Source organism: Hyla sarda, chromosome 7 (genome assembly GCF_029499605.1).
Source record: "Hyla sarda isolate aHylSar1 chromosome 7, aHylSar1.hap1, whole genome shotgun sequence".
Classification (NCBI taxonomy): domain Eukaryota; kingdom Metazoa; phylum Chordata; class Amphibia; order Anura; family Hylidae; genus Hyla; species Hyla sarda.
This window is the reverse complement of record NC_079195.1, coordinates 147,043,529-147,062,796: the sequence shown is the minus strand read 5'-3', so window position 1 is coordinate 147,062,796 and position 19,268 is coordinate 147,043,529. Positions and strand designations below refer to the sequence as shown.

The 19,268-nt window shown below is 39.4% G+C and overlaps 1 protein-coding gene across 2 annotated transcripts in view; it reads left to right on the top strand.

Moving 5' to 3' along the window:
* The window catches only part of NRG3 (neuregulin 3), a 1,092,025-nt gene that overhangs the window by 254,506 nt on the left and 818,251 nt on the right, over positions 1–19,268 (top strand). The gene's annotated exons all lie outside the window — the stretch shown is intronic.

The following is a 19,268-nucleotide window of genomic DNA, read 5'->3' as shown; positions in this document are numbered from 1 at the left end:
CCAATCAGATTGCTTCTTTCATTTTTCAGAGACTATTTCTTAAAAAATTCAAATCTATCTGATTGGTTGCTATGGGCAACTGCACCACTTTTCCTCTGCACATGTTTTGTTGAATCTCCCCCTCTTGAATAATCTTTCCAGGGAATAGGTAATACTGTAGATGCTTAGGCTAGAATAACTCTATATCTATAGCTAGGATCAGTCCTACCTTAGGTCTCAGGCTGCCATGACAATTGAATTGCACTACATCACAAGGGTGCCAATCACACAACTGAATCACCATTTACATATGTCAGACAGTTTAATTGCCATGATCACTATTGATCATGGCATTCAGACGGTTTAATGACTGTAGTCAGAGTAATCTCTGAAGTTGGTTATTATTGGCAGGTGATATGTGCCATTCCCCAGGTATGGCACATGTTTGGCTACTGAGTCCGCTCCATATGCAAACAAGTATAGTGGGATTAGCTATATTAATAATTGATTAGCTAAAGTAAGGTAGATATAGCTAAAGTAACAGGAACATCCACAGTAAGATGGCATATATATGTAAATATTACAATGTTGCTGTAACAACTGAAACATTTAGTAGTAACATACAGTTAATATTGGGAAAAGTTTCACTAGTAGACTTGTAACTTGTGATTCTCTCCAAACTTATTGCTGGTGTCTATAAAGCAATACTATCTTTTGCTCTCACATAAACTGTAATAAAGATAAAATAATCCAACTTTATTGCTCACAAGTGGCAAAGCCTGAACCATAGGAAGTGACATAAGTGCCATGCGATCTTGTTTGTAAAATGATTTGTGATCTAAAATTATTGTGACCTTCTTCCTTCAAGTTGCTTTACAAATCTGGCATACGCTGAAGTCTCAGGAGAAAGAAATCTATGCTGCAGTTTTTATTACTTAATCCACATATACCTAATAAAAATAAATTCTGCTAATACTGAATGGTAATAAAAGGAGGCAGAGCGAAGAGATTTCAAGCAGTCCTCCGATTATTACTTAACTAGAAGAGGACTCAAAGGAAAGTAATACACATTCTGTACAACTTTACATGCCCGTATCACACTCTGGATTTTCATTAAAAAGGTGGGTAAACAAACAAGAATAAAATGTTGAAAATGCATAAATAATGGTAATAATAATAATAAGGGTTTTCCAAAATACATATTTAATGTCATGATAAGCCCTATGGCCTATGTGGACCAGTATGGAATGTACTGGTACCCAGTGCCATAGAAGGTCTTGGCTGTAGGGAATAAATTGCTATCTGCTGCCACAATAAGCATTTATGTTTTAACAAAATTTGTTTTAACACTTTAACACATTTCATATTTACTGTACTTATTATTTGGGAAACACTGAGCTAGAGTTTGTTTCCTAACTCAGTGTTTCCAACCCATGTGCCTCCAGCTGTTGCAAAACTACAACTCCCAGAATGCCCTTAAAGACCGTACATGCTGGGAGTTGTAGTTTTGCAACAGCTGGAGGCACACGGGTTGGAATCACTGAGCTAGAGTCTGTTTTCTAACTCACTGGTTCCCCACCAGTGTGCCTACAGCTGTTGTAAAACTACAACTCCCAGCTTGTATGGTCTGTCAGTGCATTCTGGGAGTTGCCATTTTGTCACAGCTGAAGGTTTCGGGGGGGGGGTCGTCCCGACCCCGCCCCGCCCGCCACTGCCCCCCCCCCCCCCCCCCCCCCCGATGTGAATGTGCAGGGTACATTCACACAGGCGGGTTTACAGTGGGTTTCCTTCTACAAGTTTGAGCTGTGGCAAATTTTCCGCCGCAGCTCAAACTCCAATCGGAAAACTTACTGTGAACCCCCGCCTGTGTGAGTGTAGCATAAAAACACTACACTAACACATAATAAAAAGTAAAACACTACATATACACCCCCTTACACGTCCCCCCAAATAAAAATGAAAAATGTCTCAATATGGCAGTGTTTCTTAAACGGAGGCTCCAGCTGTTGCAAAACAACAACTCCCAGTATTGCTGGACAGCCATAGACTGTCCTGGCAGGCTGGGAGTCTTGCAACAGCTGGAGGCACCTTGTTTGGGAAACACTGCTGTAGGGTTTTGGTGGAGACAAGCCCCATCCTTGTAACCAGGTCTGCCCTTATTGCAAATTCCTTATTTAGGCCTCAAATGCGCATGGCGCTTTCTCACTTTAGAGCCCTGTCGTATTTAAATTCAACAGTTTAGGGCCACATATGGGGTATTTCCGTACTCGGGAGAAATTGCCTTACAAATTTTGTGGGGATTTTTCTCCTTTTACCCCTTATGAAAAGGTAAAGTTGGGGGCTACACCAGCCTTTTAGTGTAAAAAAATAAAAAAAATTACACTAACAGCTAGTGTTGCCCGATACTTTTCATTTTCACAAGAGGTAAACGGAGAAAAAAAAACCCCAAAACTTCTAACCCAATTTCTTCTAAGTACAGAAATACCCCATATGTGAACATAAAATGCTCTGCGGATGAACTACATGGCTCAGGAGTGAGAGAGCACCATGTACATTTGAGGCCTAAATTGGTGATTTGCAAAGGGGTGGCTGATCGTTACAGCTGTTCTGACATGAATGCAAAAAAAAGAACACCCACATGTGACCCCATTTTGGAAACTACACCCCTCACGGAATATACAAAGGGGAATAGTGGGCCTTAACAACCCACAGTTCTTTGACAAATTTTTGTTAAATTTGGACATGAAAATTAAATTTATTTGTTTTTTTCCCTGAAATGCTGGTGTTACCCAAAATTTTTCATTTTCACCAGGGGGTAATGGGAAAAAAATACCCCATATGTGGATGTAAAGTGCTCTGCAGGCGAACTACAATGCTCAGAAAAGAAAGGGTGCCATTGGGCTTTTTGAGAGAGAATTATGCTGGAATTGAAGGCTATGTGGGTTTACAAAGCCTCCATGGTGCCAGAACGGAAATGCCTCATATGTGAATGTAAAGTGATCTACAGGTGCACTAGAGGGCTCAGAAGGGAAAGAGCGACATTGGGCTTTTGGAGAGCGAATTTTGCTGAAATGGTTTTTGGGGGCATTTAGAAAGCCCCCATGATGCCAGAACAGTAAAAAAAAAAAAAAAAAAAACACATGGCATACTATTTTGGAAACTACACCCCTCACAGAATGTAATAAGGGGTGCAGTGAACATTTACGCCCCACAGGTGTCTGACAGATTTTTTGAACAATTGTCTGTAAAAATGGAAAATGTAATTTTTCATTTGCACAGCCCACTGTTCCAAAGATCTGTCAAATGCCAGTGGGGTGTAAATGCTCACTGCACCCCTTATTAAATTCTGTGAGGGGTGTAGTTTCCAAAATGGTATGCCATGTGTGTTTTTTTTTTTTTTTTTTTTACTGTTCTGGCATCATGGGGGCTTCCTAAATGCAACATGCCCCAAAAAACCATTTCAGCTAAATTTGCTCTCCAAAAGCCCAATGTCGCTCCTTCCCTTCTGAGCCCTCTAGTGCACCCACAGATCACTTTACATTCACATATGAGGTATATCCTTACTCAAGAGAAATGGGGTTACAAATTTTGATGGCTTGTTCTCCTATTACCCCTTGTAAAAATTCAAAAACTGGGTCTAAAAGAACATTCAAGTGTAAAAAATGAAGATTTTGAATTTTCTCCTTCACTTTGCCGCTATTCCTGTGAAACACCTAAAGGGTTAACAAACTTTCTGAATGTCATTTTGAATACTTTGAGGGGTGCAGTTTTTATAATGAGGTTATTTATGGGGAATTTGTAATATGAAGGCCCTTCAAATCCACTTCAAAACTGAACTGGTCCCTGAAAAATTCCAATTTTGAAAATTTTGTGAAAAATTGGAAAATTGCTGCTGAACTTTGAAGCCCTCTGATGTCTTCCAAAAGTAAAAACATGTCAACTTTATGATGAAAATATAAAGTCGACATATTGTATATGTGATTCAATATATAATTTATTTGGAATGTCTGTTTCCCTTACAAGCAGAGAGCTTAAAATTTAGAAAAATGCATAATTTCTTGGTGAAAAATTCCAAAATTTGATGAAAAAATTGTAAATTTTGCAAGTATCAACACAAATTTACCACAAACATGAATTAGAATATAATTAAAACCTATAGCTTATGCCTCTAGGACCTCACCAATGGTGCACAATGGTGTGGGCAAAGATAGATATAACAGCGTTTATTCAAAAATTGTTTTTAATTCAGATTATAAAATATAAAATATAATATATAAATAAATAAAACCGTAACAAAATATCACATTACACTGGCATTTATCTAGTGAAAATTTCACTGGGCCCTAGTGAGATATCAAAAATGTAAAAAATATATTAATATTCAAATGAGTCCATAAATCTGCAGATAAAAAATAAAATAAAAATACAAATAAAATAATTCCGTGAAAGGTGTGTGGATTTGCCACAAATCCAAATCTGCAGATTTATGGACTCATTTGAATATTAATATATTTTTTACATTTTTGATATCTCACTAGGGCCCAGTGAGATTTTCACTAGATAAATGCCAGTGTAATGTGATATTACTTCTGTTGGTCCTTCTGTTGTGAGCTGCACCTTATTTTTAAGTTATAAATTAGAATATGTCACAAAAAAAAAACTATCTCAGAATCAGAATGAAAAGTAAAAGCATCCCAGAGTTATTAATGCTTAAAGTGACAGTGATCAGAATTACAAAAAATGCTCCCGTCCTTAGGGTTGTAATGGGCTCTGTCCCCAAGGTTAAAAGTTAGGCTAATGGGTCACATGATCTCTCATGGCTTGTTTAGTGGTGGAGTAGCTATTTGTGGCTATTTAAAGCAGTTTTTCAGATTTTGAGTATTTTTTTTCCATATAATGCATACTCACCATCGCTACTCCTACAGCACAATTTGTTTTATTTTTGCAGAGCTGCACCCATGTATTTCATTACTGTAGCTGGGTCATGTAATCATCAGTCTGACCCACTGAAAATAACAGTGCTTATAATGACAGAAGAAGTGGTCAGCTGAGATGACATCATCACCTATTAGATCAATTTTGATAACTCCTAGTCCCCTCCCCTACCAGCTATATCTGTATACTGTGTGGCTGCTTTCTCATAATTGTTATACACCTCCCCTGAGGCTGTGTTCACACATTGTAGTTTTTTTCAGTTTTTTGCCACAATTTCTCTAAAATTGCTGCAAAATGGTGCTATATTTTAATGCAATTGTGCAAAGTACAGTTGAAAATTGTAGCAAAAACTGCCAAAATGTTGTAAAATGTGTATAACATTTTTTCCGTCATAAAACATCTCAAATCTTCATAAAACACCTCAATTTTGATTAAAATTGTCCTGTTTGATTCATGGCAACATTTCTCTGAAACACAAAATCTGCACATAGTGTGAACTGACCTCAACCCACATATAAGTGGATAAACTCCAGCACAAGCAGCCTAATTACATAACCAGATGCAATGATCAAACAGCACACCCTCTCTCTGCAAAGCCAGAGGATTTATGGGAAATGTAGTCAAAATTGGTAAATCCTTTCAGTGATGGAATTGCAAACCAGTATGCCTGCAAACCTTTTACCTGCCACACCAACAGGTATGCACAAGGGATACACAAAAACCACTAGATTGTTTTATAATAGCCTATGCTAATCTATAACTTTAATGTGGCTCATAAAGACAACATGAATGTGCTGACTTTAAATGTAGCAGCTATTATACATAATGTAGCTATTATACTAATCCGCTCTAAAATTTAAATCACTAACGGGTGAAGTGAATAACACAAATTATCACATGAAAATGGTGCTTGTCCAGTGGAATGATAGGTGTGATACCCACAGGGATTATAATTGCTTTAGTGCAGATCAGCTGGGAGCAGTAGTAACAGGAAAGCAGATGGTAGTGTCACATGGCCGGGAGGTGTAATCTGGTTGTCCCCTGTGAACTCAACAATGCTTTGGTTGTCTCTTTTGTGCAAAGTGCTCTAAACACAAGGATTTTGTGAAGACAACTTGAACACTTTCATTCCTGAAGAACACAGCCCATTTTGGACTTAAGGACCCAGACAATTAATATTTTTGCACTTTCGTTTTTTTTCCCAACTCCCCTTTTAAAAATCCTAACACTTTCAGTTTTGTACCTACAACCCCATGTAAGGGTTCATTATTTGCATCAACAATTGTACTTTGTTATGACATCACTTATTTTATAACAAAAAAAACGTATTTGTGGGGTGAAATAAAAAAAAACAAACACCACTTTGTAAATTATGGGGGCTTCCGTTTCTACGCAGTGCACTTTTTGATAAAAATGACACCTTATCTTTATTCTGTAGGTCTACTGTATATGGTTAAAAGGATACCTAATTTATGCAGGTTTTATTTTATTTAAATACTTAAAAAATGATAACTACATGCACCAAAATTAGTATGTTTAAAAGTGTCATCTTCTGACCCCTATAACTTTTTAATTTTTCCGCATACAGGGCTAACATCATATTTTAATAGTTTGGACATTTATGCATGTGACGATACCACATATGTTTACAGTATGTTTATTTTTTATTACATTGTTTTATTTAAATAATGGTAAATGGGGGGAGATTCAAACTTTTATTACGGGAGGGGCTTATTCACATTTGTTATTGTTTTTTTTTACACTTTTCTTTTTAGTTCCCATAGGGGACTATTACATGCAATATTTTGATTGCATACACTGTTGAAAGCTATACCATAGCATAGCATTAATCAGTGTTATCGGTACTCTGCTGCTCCAGCCTGTATGGCTGGCTGGGAGCACCAGACCACCGATTGGACAATGAGGAGGCAGGTAAGGGCCCTCCCACCATCCTCTCAGCTGATCGGGACATCGCAATTTCATTGCGATGGTCCCGATCAGCTCCGCTGTGCTGCTGCAATCCTTTACTTTCATTTTAGACACCCCAATCAACTTTGATTGCGGCGTCTAAATGGTTAATGCCAGGCATGCCCGATTGGTGATGCCCGGCATTAACTCTGGGTCCTGGCTGCTGATAGCAGTCGGGACCCACTTTCTTTGAAGTGTGCTCAGGGTAATAGGACCAAGGCGTACCTGTACGCCCTGCATCCTTAACAGGTTAATGAATCTTTTGAAAATACATATGCAATCCATTTTTTTTTTTTTCGGAGTGAAATGTGAAAAAGAGCAGATTAATGAATATTTGGTTACTTTCCCTTTAAAAGTTGCTTTGTCCAGCAGTGTACTTCTTTCAATTGTATGTAACAACATGGACAAATCTCAATTTTCATAATTTATGCTGTAAACACTTAAAACATGGCTAGAAAATAATAAAATACCGTATATACTCGAGTATAAGCCGAGTTTTTCAGCACGATTTTTCGTGCTGAAAACACCCCCCTCGGCTTATACTCGAGTGAACTCTCCACCCTGAGTGGTCTTCAACCTGCGGACCTCCAGAGGTTTCAAAACTAAAACTCCCAGCAAGCCCGGGCAGCCATCGGCTGTCCGGGCTTGCTGGGAGTTGTAGTTTTGAAACCTCTGGAGGTCCGCAGGTTGAAGACCACTGCGGCCTTCGACATCATCCAGCCCCCTCTCACCCCCTTTAGTTCTGTACAGTACTCGCCTCCGCTTGGCGCTGGTCCGGTGCTGCAGGACTGTCCGGTGGGGAGGTCGTCTGGTGGGATAGTGGTTCCGGGCTGCTATCTTCACTGGGGGGGCCTCTTCTCCGCGCTTCTGGCCCGGCCCCAGAATAGTCACGTTGCCTTGACGACGACGCAGAGGTACGTTCATTACCAACGTCCTTCTGCGTCATCGTCAAGGCAACGCCACTATTCCGGGCCCGAAGCGCGGAGAAGAGGCGCCCCCGGTGAAGATGGCAGCCCGGAACCACTATCCGACCGGACGACCTCCCCGCCGGACAGTCCTGCAGCACCGGACCAGCGCCGAGTGGAGGCGAGTACTGTACAGAACTAAAGGGGGTGAGAGGGGGCTGGATGATGTCGAAGGCCGCAGTGGCAGCCGATGGCTGCCCGGGCTTGCTGGGAGTTGTAGTTTTGAAACCTCTGGAGGTCCGCAGGTTGAAGACCACTGAGGGCAGATAGTTCACAAGAGAATGATGACAAGAGGATGATGACAAGGGGATGATGAAGGGGGGTGGGGATGATGACAAGGGGATGATGAAGGGGGGTGGGGATGATGACAAGGGGATGAGAAAGGGGGTGGGGATGATGACAAGGGGATGATGAAGGGGGGTGGGGATGATGAAGGGGGTGGGGATGATGACAAGGGGATGATGAAGGGGGGTGGAGATGATGAAGGGGGGTGGGGATGATGACAAGGGGATGATGAAGGGGGGGTGTGGGATGATGACAAGGGGATGATGAAGGGGGCATGATGACAGGCGGTGATGATGAAAGGGGGATGATGACAGGGTGATGATGATGAGGGTCTGGATGATGACAGGGGGGGATGATGTATTTCCCACCCTAGGCTTATACTCGAGTCAATAACTTTCCCTGGGATTTTGGGGTGAAATTAGGGGCCTCGGCTTATATTCGAGTCGGCTTATACTCGAGTATATACGGTATGGTAATTTCTTAATACATACTGATTGTTATCTGGGCCTCAATTAACCCAGTGAGTTGAAAATGTTCAACTCCAAATAACTTTTTCAGTAGCCTAAACTGCAGCAATCTCCCTGCGTAATGTAATTCTATGGGCACTTGAGACGGCTGCTGTGGAGACATAGCGGGAAGTTCAGTCTCATAATGAATAGTTATGGGAGCAGGAAGAACAGCACCCCATGCAGGAATATAGGCGCTGAGTTAGAAATGGTTGTAAAGTTGAAATAAGAATAACTTGTACAGTGCTATATAATTTCAGAAAACTGACAAAGGGAATTAGAGGTACCTTTTTAATTTTGACCAGTTTGACAACAGGACCAAAAATACTTCCTGTTGATTCATAACATCATAGTTAGATCTAAGCAAAGGAATCCTTGGATTTGTAAATCACGTAATAATATTGACCGTGTTTTGGTTAACCCATTGCTTATTTACAGGAAACATTTGTGCCAGTGATCTTCCTACATTTTCTCTTTTGTTTCAATTTCAGATTGTGAAAATAGATAGCATCATGATAGCTGAATACTTATGATTTATGAATAGGTCTTTTCTAGGCATATAATTTGATTTAAATTGCTTTGCTCTCATTGCCAGAAATGTTTTGGCAGGAAGTTAAAAAAATAATTAGATCTTTTAATGCGAGAGTCAGAACAGCACATTCAGGAGGATGCATTTTTATGTGTTTTTTGTTGGTATTTGTGTCCCTTTTTCGTTTTCTGGCAAATTGCAGTGGTGGCTTCATCAGTGCTGTTTATACCTCAAAAATAATCAGAAAAATGCAGCTGTCTTGAATCTACTAATGCATCCTTTGAATTTAAATGTGCAGTAATGATGTGTTTTGAGCCCTGGAGAGCACATGCCAAGCACACTGAAATTCCGGCTTGACTTGTACAATTGCACTTACAAATGCTATATGATGGCTTGGTTTTATTGCCCATGCTTCTATAGAAGATGAGAGCAAAAATATAATTTGCCCTGAGATGAAAATAAAATGTGTGGTAAAAGAAATCAGGTTTGATTTTGGGAAGGTGTGACAAAGATGTTCTGTAAACGTCTGTACATGTTTTAGAACAGATTAGTGAAACTCTGGACTCGCTTTGAAAGTGTATCAGCTTCCATTGTCTTATAACTGTCAAAGAAGAACTATAGGGTTTCCTTCACACATTACTTTTATTTACTTTTTTTTTGTATTTGTTTTTGTGTTTACTTGTAAAATATGCCATAAATTTTTCATGTTTTTTTACTTACTTTTTTAATTTACATGTTTTTAAAGAATTTTTCTTCCCTTTTATTAAACCTATGAGAAAACACCTGAAAAAATTTCACCTCTAGAACATAGTTACATAGTTAGTACGGTCGAAAAAAGACATATGTCCATCAAGTTCAACCAGGGAATTGAAGGGTAGGGGTGTGGCGCGATATTGGGAAAGAGATGAGATTTTATATTTCTTCATAAGCATTAATGTTATTTTGTTCCAGGAATGTATCTAATCCTGTTTTAAAGCTGTAAATTGTTCCAGCTGTGACCAGTTCCTGAGGTAGACCGTTCCATAAATTCACAGTTCTCACGGTAAAGAAGGCGTGTCGCCCCTTGAGACTAAACTTTTTCTTCTCCAGACGGAGGGAGTGCCCCCTCGTCCTTTGGGGGGGTTTAACCTGGAACAGTTTTTCTCCATATTTTTTGTATGGGCCATTAATATACTTATATACGTTTATCATATCCCCCCTTAAACGTCTCTTCTCAAGACTAAACAATTGTAACTCCTTTAATCGCTCCTCATAGCTAAGATGTTCCATGCCCCATATTAGTTTAGTCGCGCGTCTCTGCACCCTTTCCAACTCCGCAGTGTCCCTTTTATGGACAGGTGCCCAAAACTGAACAGCATATTCCAGGTGAGGCCGTACCAATGCTTTATAAAGGGGGAGTATTATGTCCCTGTCCCTTGAGTCCATGCCTCTTTTTATACATGACAATATCCTGCCGGCTTTGGAAGCAGCAGCCTGACATTGCACGCTATTCTGTAGTCTGTGATCTACAAGTACACCCAGATCCTTCTCTACCAGTGACTCTGACAGTTTAATCCCCCCTAAGACATACGACGCATGCAGGTTATTAGTACCCAGATGCATAACTTTACATTTATCCACATTGAACCTCATTTGCCAAGTGGATGCCCAGACACTTAGTCTATCCAAGTCATCTTGTAACTTATGCACATCCTCTATAGACTGTACCGTGCTACAAAGCTTGGTGTCATCTGCAAAGATAGAAACAGAGCTGTTAATACCATCCTCTATATCATTGATAAATAAATTAAACAACAGCGGTCCCAGTACTGAACCTTGGGGTACACCACTAATAACCGGGGACCAATCAGAGTACGAATCATTGACCACCACTCTCTGGGTACGATCCATGAGCCAGTGTTCAATCCAGTTACAAACTAAAATTTCCAAACCCAAAGACCTTAACTTACCTGTCAGACGTCTATGATGGACAGTATCAAACGCTTTAGCAAAATCCAGAAACACTATATCCACAGCCATTCCTCTGTCAAGGCTTCTACTCACCTCTTCATAAAAGCAAATTAGATTGGTTTGACAACTTCTATCCTTAGTAAACCCATGCTGGCTATCACTTATAATACAATTATCCCCTATGTATTCCTGTATGTAATCCCTTATAAGTCCTTCAAACAATTTACCCACAATGCACGTTAAACTTACCGGTCTATAGTTTCCTGGGGAAGACCTAGAGCCCTTTTTGAAGATTGGCACCACATTCGCCTTGCGCCAGTCCCTTGGCACAATACCAGACACCAGAGAATCTCTAAATATCATGAACAGGGGTACAGATATTACTGAACTTACCTCTCTAAGAACTCTTGGGTGTAGTCCATCCGGTCCTGGGGATTTGCTTACATTTATATCACTTAACGTACCTTGTACCATCTCTACATTAAGCCAGTTCAGTACATTACATGATGTGTTACCAGCACTGACCTGGCCAATGTCAGCTCCTTCTTCCATAGTGTATACAGAACTAAAGAACCCATTCAGTAGCTCTGCCTTCTCTTGATCGCCTGTGACAACCTCCCCATTATCATTATTAAGGGGTCCTACATGCTCTGTCCTTGGTTTTTTTGCATTTATATATCTAAAAAAATATTTAGGATTAGTTTTGCTTTCTTTGGCCACCTGTCTCTCATTTTGAATTTTTGCTGTTTTTATTACATTTTTACAGATTTTATTAAGCTCCTTGTACTGTTTAAATGTTATAGCTGACCCATCAGATTTGTATTTTTTGAAGGCTATTTTTTTGTTGTTTATTGCTCTTTTAACATCATGTGTCAGCCATGTAGGATTTAGTTTTAATCGTTTATATTTGTTCCCCTTTGGTATATATTTAGCTGTATAGTTATTTAGAGTTGATTTAAAGATGTCCCATTTACCTTCTGTATCAGTATTTGACAACACCTCCCCCCAGTCTATGTCCTGTAGTGCAGCCCTCAGCCCAGGGAAATTTGCCTTTTTAAAGTTATATGTTTTTGCCTTCCCCGTCTGTCTTTGTTTTCTACATTTTAAGTCAAAAGTAACTATATTGTGGTCGCTATTACCAAGGTTTTCCCGCACAGTTACATTACCAACCAGCTCTGCGTTGTTGGAAATGAACAGATCCAACAAGGCATCACTTCTTGTTGGGTCCTCCACAAACTGGCCCATAAAATTATCCTGCAATAAATTTAGGAATTGTCGCCCCTTTGTAGTTTTAGCCAACCCCGGACCCCAATCTATATCTGGATAGTTAAAATCTCCCATTATTACCACTGTACCTGCCCGGGCGGCCCTCTCTATTTGTTTATGAAGCTGAACTTCTATCTCTTCAGTGATATTAGGGGGTCTGTAGATTACACCAAATAATATTTTTTCAGTATTTCCCTCCTTTTGTAATTCTACCCACAATGATTCCACATCCTCAGAATCATCACACACTATGGCATCGTTCACACTGACTTTCATACCACTTCTTACATACAGACAGACTCCACCACCTTTTCTGTTCATTCTATCCTTGCGAAACAATGTAAACCCCTGCAGATTGACAGCCCAGTCATGCGAGTAGTCCAGCCATGTCTCAGTGACCCCAACTATATCAATATGTTCCTCCAGTATCAAGGCCTCAAGCTCCCCCATTTTATTTGCTAGGCTTCTGGCATTTGTGAACATACACTTTACATTTCCATCCTTTATGTTATTGGTGTTAATGGGATTCAAGGGTGTAAGTTTTATTTTCCTATGAAGCTTATTCCTATTAACTATTCTAACCCCTCCCTCCGCTCCACCCCCAGGTACATTTATAATTCCCACCTCTCTATCTACACTATCTTCCCCCTCTTTGCTGTAGGTTCCCTCCCCCCAAGTCCCTAGTTTAAACACTCCTCCACCCTTCTAGCCATCTTCTCCCCAAGCAAAGCTGCACCCTCCCCATTGAGGTGCAGCCCGTCCCTACGGTAGAGCCGGTAACCGACAGCGAAGTCAGCCCAGTTCTCCATGAACCCAAACCCTTCCTTCCTACACCAGCTTCCTACACATGCTACAGATGTGTCCATACATACCTTTCCTCTAGGTTGGCTAATTATTTCAATTTTGCATTTGTCTTAATTTAAATAACAACTACTGAGAGTCCGCATATAGGCATTATATTTATAGCGTGTTTTAGCAAGCTAACATTTTTTATTTTCTCCAAAGTTCATGAAAAAAAAAACTTGTGTAAGCTACGAGGCACATGGAGGCCCTTTGTACACCTTGATCCTTCTTGTGGATGTGTATATTGGGATGATTTCCTGTTATATACCTCTAATGTAAAGCTATAATGTATGCCACTGTATAGCTATAAAGTAACATATTTCTTTAACAGTCCACAACGTTAAAAAAGTATACTGTACAGTATTTTTTTGGTTAGCCATTGTATACTATATATAGTAACATATACTGACATATCTCACCACAACAGTGAAGAATACTTTTGGCCTCTGTTGGTGAATCAAACCCTTTAAATGGGCAATGTCAGATTCAAAATATTTTTTATATGTTGTACATCTTGGTAAAACATTAACCTTTCTAATATACTTCATAAGAAAACTTGATTTCCTTTTTATAGAAATCATGGCTTATAAAATTATAGCTTTTTCCAAGCTGAAGCACAGGCATGGACAAAGTTCAGTAAGTGAGGGTGGTCTAGCACTCATCTGTGCTCTCTCCTGTCTGATAGCACTCCTCTGTGCTCTCTCCTGTCTGATAGCACTCCTCTGTGCTCTCTCCTGTCTGATAGCACTCCTCTATGCTCTCTCCTGTCTGAAAGTACTCCTCTGTGCTCTCTCCAGTCTGATAGTACTCCTCTGTGCTCTCTACTGTCTGATAGTACTCCTCTGTGCTTTCTCATGTCTGATAGGACTCCTCTGTGCTCTCTCTTGCTTGATAGTACTCCTCTGTGCTTTCTCCTGTCTGATAGTAATCCTCTGTGCTCTCTCCTGTCTGATAGGACTCCTCCGTGCTCTCTCCTGTCTGATAGTACTCCTCTGTGCTCTCTCCTGTCTAATAGCACTCCTCTGTGCTCTCTCCTGTCTGATAGTACTCCTCTGTGCTCTCTCCAGTCTGATAGTACTCCTCTGTGCTCTCTACTGTCTGATAGTACTCCTCTGTGCTTTCTCATGTCTGATGGGACTCCTCTGTGCTCTCTCTTGCTTGATAGTACTCCTCTGTGCTTTCTCCTGTCTGATAGTAATCCTCTGTGCTCTCTCCTGTCTGATAGGACTCCTGTGTGCTCTCTCCTGTCTGATAGTACTCCTCTGTGCTCTCTCCAGTCTGATAGAACTCCTCTGTGCTCTTTACTGTCTGATAGTACTCCTCTGTGCTTTCTCATTTCTGACAGTACTACTCTGTGCTCTCTCCTGTCTGATAGTACTCCTCTGTGCCTTCTCATGTCTGATAGGACTCCTCTGTGCTCCCTCTTGTCTGATAGTACTCCTCTGTGCTTTCTCCTGTCTGATAGTAATCCTCTGTGCTCTCTCCTGTCTGATAGGACTCCTCTGTGCTCTCTCCTGTCTGATAGGACTCCTCTGTGATCTCTCCTGTCTGATAGTACTCCTCTATGATCTCTCCTGTCTGATAGTACTCCTCTGTGCTCTCTCCTGTCTGATAGCACTCATCTGTGCTCTCTCCTGTCTGATAGTACTCCTCTATGATCTCTCCTGTCTGATAGTACTCCTCTGTGCTCTCTTCTGTCTGTTAGTACTCCACTGGGCTCTCTCCTGTATGATAGCACTCCTCTGTGCTCTCTCCTGTCTGATGGGACTCCTCTGTGCTCTCTCCTGTCTGATAGGACTCCTCTGTGCTCTCTCCGGTCTGATAGGACTCCTCTGTGCTCTCTCCTGTCTGATAGTACTCCTCTATGCTCTCTCCTGTCTGATAGTACTCCTCTGTGCTATCTTCTGTCTGTTAGTACTCCACTGGGCTCTCTCTTGTCTGGTAGTACTCTTCTGTGCTCTCTCCTGTCTGATGGGACTCCTCTGTGCTCTCTCCTGTCTGATGGGACTCCTCTGTGCTCTGTGATTTCTGTAAAAAAAGAAAATAACATTTTCTTATTGAGTATATTAGAAAGGTTAATGTTTTGCCAAGATGTAAAACATGTAAAAAGTTTTTGTATCTGACAGTGCCCATTTAAATATATTAGATTGTTCTCAGAACATAGGCCAAACACACTGTAGGGCTTAGGTACAGTGTACACAGAGCCTTAGTCATTGAGATGTCTCTAGGTGCCACGTGGACAAAGTTTAACAGTGAGCGCCAATATATTACAATTATTTTTATAGTGAAAATTGTTGTTGTTGTTTTTATCATAACTTAATCTGTTCTAGCAATATGTCTTTGGCATGAAAGCTAGGTGTTAATAAAACTCTTGCACCTTGTTTAGTTGTGTCATTTGAATTTAAAAAGCAAGAGAGATGTAATGCACTCCCCAAGGGTGTGTTCAGACTTTATAAAAATTTGCTGCCATATTTTTATTTACACACATACTTTCATCCGTAATTGGCAAAAATGATGGCAATTATGGAAGAACATGTGTGGGTAAAAAAAAAAAAAGCCTTTTTTCCATAAATAAATTAAAAGATCACTTGAAAACTGAATTGTGTGTATACTTGGATTTTCTTTGTTGAATAGTAACATTAGCTTAATGATCTGAAATATTTAAATGTGACAAATGTGCAAAGAAAAAAGTTAGGGAAGGGCAAATACTCAAAACTGTATTATTTCAGAGTTTTTCTTCTTTGTGGATGTACTCTTGGCTTTGGCTACAAACACTGTTTATCTGAAAATGTCCCTTCTCTATGTTCATTTTGCTCTAAATTTGGGTAGTATATGCAAAATTCACAATGTAAATACCTAATTTAGAGTCTGAAACAACTAGTAAAAGCACCATGAATCTTAAAGAATAATAAAAAAAAGATGCATCACGGAGCACAGTTTAAAATTAAATATAAGTAAAAGCTTTTAGGCACTTCCTAGTATGTTATAATACACAGAAAAACCTTAGTTGTGACATATCACAGATGTGACCTTTTAGCTGATGCTCTCTACTTATCCCCAGTAGTATGTTTTGCATAGCCCAAACAGAAGTGGGTTCTGGGACTTTTGGGCTTTGCTGATAGCAAAAATCTATTAATTAATTAATTAATTAATTCATTTTTATTTATTTTTATTTAGTTATTCATTTAAGCATATCTACTATTCCAAGTGTCTCTATTGGGTTTAACAATTATCAATGCCCAAATGTCCTTGTTTTTTGTCTCCTTTCCACAATCCAAGCAGCATCAGACTATCTTTATGTTTATCTCTGGTTTTGGATATCTTAGAGGCATAAACAAATATTAATTATGCAATGTTGTAAATAAAAGTAAAAAAAAAAAAAAAAAGTTAATTTGGGGAAAAGATAATAGAAGTCAGTTTGTAATCATCCCCATTCTCTTCGTGTTTTAGTATCACCTTGGAAGTCACCCAAGACTTCTCTCTATTGTTGAATCATATCTAATTTGGCCTTGCCAAAGCTACGCGATGCTATTAATTAGGCAACACAATTATATTTTAAAAAGTTAATCTAGCTCTCCAAGTTTATCTTTTGTACCAAGCGAAATTAAATTAGGCCAAATGAATTCTTGACATGATTTGAATCATAATAAATATAGGTCTCATTTGTACTTGAGAACAAAGTTTGCATTAATTAGACAAGTTCTTGGGCTTACTGCATTCCTGCCTTATAATCTTTTTTCTCTGTTCAGTATGCGATATGAGAGAGCAACTTTTCACGCAGAGCAAATACATATTTCTAAGGTTTGTTAATACTACAGTACACAGTAGTTATATTACTTATATACACAGCTGCTAATTTGGGCCTTGATAAAATAACACTATTATCTAACCTGGCTCTTTTAATATAACTCAAGTAATTCTGAAGTTGTTTGTTACCTGGTTGTTCATTCATCTTTTTATTTTTATTTTCTAAATGCATTTGAATTTAAATATTTTAATCCAGCTTGCTGCCATGCAATTACTCTAGTCTGTGTTCCTCTCAGAAAGGCCAGCTAAGAAGGGGTGGTAACTTATACTATAGCCCAGATTTATAATAATGTCAATACTTGGTCAACATAAACTTAATTTCTAAACTTAACTTCTTAATAGTCTAGGATAGATTCACAGATAGCTCTCTTGGAGTATGTTTTTAATTCAGTTTTTTTTTAACCAAAGTAAGACGGATTCTAGAGAAGGGAGATTTATAGGTCCTTTCTTCATATTTTTTATTACTTGAAGCCACTGTTGACTTTAGCTAGAAAAAAACTGAATGCAAAACTGCCACAAAAAATGCAGTGTTTTTCAAAGAAACTCTGCATGTGAAACTTTACCTAAGGATGCACTAAATTTATCACAGCTACTCATGCTGTTTGAAAATATAGGGGGAGATTTATCAAAACCTGTGCTGAGGAAAAGTTGACCAGTTGCCCAGAGCAACCAATCAGATCGCTTCTTTAATTTTTAAAGAGCCCTGTGAAAAATAAATGAGAGAAGCGATCTGATCAACTTTTCCTCTGCACAGGTTTTGATAAATCTCCTCCATAGTATCTCATTTACTGACCTATGTTTTGCCAACTTGTGGTTGTCTCAAAAATCAATGCCTATATTTAGTGCATATGGACGTTTATGAACGTCCATATGTGCGTCCCCATATATAATGCGCGCTCACGAGTTGAGCGTGCATCATACCCGGTGATTCCCGGTTGCTATAAGCAACCAGGACCCACGCTAATGCCGGACATCGCCGATCGGGCTGATGTCCGGCATAAACTCTTTAGACTCGGCAATCAAAGTTGATCGCCGCATCTAAAAGTGAAAGTAAAAGCATCCCAGCTGCTCAGTCAGGCTGATCGGGACTATCGCGATAAAATCACGATGTCCCGATCAGCTAGGATGCAGCAGGAGGTCCCCTCACCTGTCTCCTGCATGTCTGGACGGCGATTGACTGCTCCAAGCCTTAAATACAGGCTTGAGCAATCAACCGCCGATTACACTGATCCCTGCCATTGAATGCTATAACATTGCAAAAAAAGTTTAAAAAAAAGGTAATAAATATAATTAACCCTTTCCCTAAGAAAAGTTTGAATCACGCCCTTTTTCCCATAAAAAACTGTGCAAATAAAAATAAACATCTGTGGTATCGCTGCGTGCATAAATGTCCAAACTATAAAAATATATTGTTAACTAAACCACATGGTCAATGGCGTACGCGCAAGCAAATTTCAAAGTCCAAAATAGCGTATTTTTGGTCACTTTTTATACCAATGAATAAAAAACGATCAAAAAGTCAGATCGAAACAAAAATGGTACCGCTAAAAACTTCAGATCACGGCATCAAAAATGTGCCCTCATACCGCCCCGTACGTGGAAAAATAAAGTTATAAGGGTCAGAAGAGGACAATTTTAAATGTATACATTTTCCTGCATGTAGTTATGATTTGTTTCGGAAGTACGACAAAATCAAACATATATAAGTAGGGTATCATTTTAACCGCATGGACCTACAGAATAAAGATAAGGTGTCATTTTTACCGATAAATGTACTGCGTAGAAACGGAAGCCCCCAAAACTTACAAAATTGGGTTTTTTCTTTCATTTTGTCCCACAATGATTTTTTTTCCATTTTGCTGTAGATTTTTGGGTAAAATGAATGATGTCATCACAAAGAAGAATTGGTGGTGCAAAAAATAAGCCATCATGTGGATTTTTTGGTGCAAAATTGAAAGGGTTAGGATTTTTAAAATGTAAGGAAGAAAAAATGAAAGTGCAAAAACAGAAAAATGCTCCATCCTTAAGGGGTTAAAGAGGATCTGTGGCCATCCCCCCTGTAAATAAATAGCCTAGGGTTCCCTGATCGCACATCTTTTTACAGTTTCTTGATATGCTCTACTGCTCCTGAGATATGATGGTTTATAATTTGGCCAACAATTCAGGGAATGAGTCAGATTGGAGTAAACAGAATTATAACAATGAAAGTTCATATAAGATTAAGGGGCGGGATTA